We start from the raw sequence: 598 nt of genomic DNA, 5'->3' as shown, positions 1-598 counted from the left end.
AATAATAATAATAATAATAATAATAATAATAATAATAATAATAATAATAATAATAATAAAGAACGAATTCAAAGATGAAAAAAGGACAAATATATAATTCAAATGACTTCTTCAGACAAACATTTCAGAATATATATTAACTGCTGACATAGACTTTGTTACAAATTTGAGACTCGATGTTCAAGATCAATTAGAAACAAGTGAAATGACGGACTTGATCTAAGAAATTTCAGGAGGTTTACAATATTGCGTAAATTCGTATCCACTTATTTTGAATGTAAGGATAAGTATTTATGCAATAATATGTAACTTTCAAAGTCCTTCCAGACCTGTCCATGACGTCAATGGAAAACCTCAGCAGATCAAGAAAAGATGTGAAGAAGAGTTCATAAGGAGTTAGGTGAAGACAAATGCTGAGCTGAGAGAATCCCACAGCACTTACACCAGGCTTTTTTTGTTTTTAAATAGCCTAACTTAATTTATTATATATAACACGGAACATAAGTACCCTTCATGTTTTAGGCCTACAATTCAAGTAGTCCAAGGTTTCCTGTTCAAAACAGTCACAACACCTGAGAAAGGATGTTATCAATTTATA

Source organism: Seriola lalandi, unplaced genomic scaffold, assembly GCF_002814215.2.
Source record: "Seriola lalandi dorsalis isolate HSWRI2012SDOR001 ecotype SW California unplaced genomic scaffold, Sedor1 jcf7180002054939, whole genome shotgun sequence".
In the NCBI taxonomy this organism is placed as follows: domain Eukaryota; kingdom Metazoa; phylum Chordata; class Actinopteri; order Carangiformes; family Carangidae; genus Seriola; species Seriola lalandi.
The sequence above is the reverse complement of the archived record's forward strand: the minus strand, read 5'-3'. Positions refer to the sequence as shown.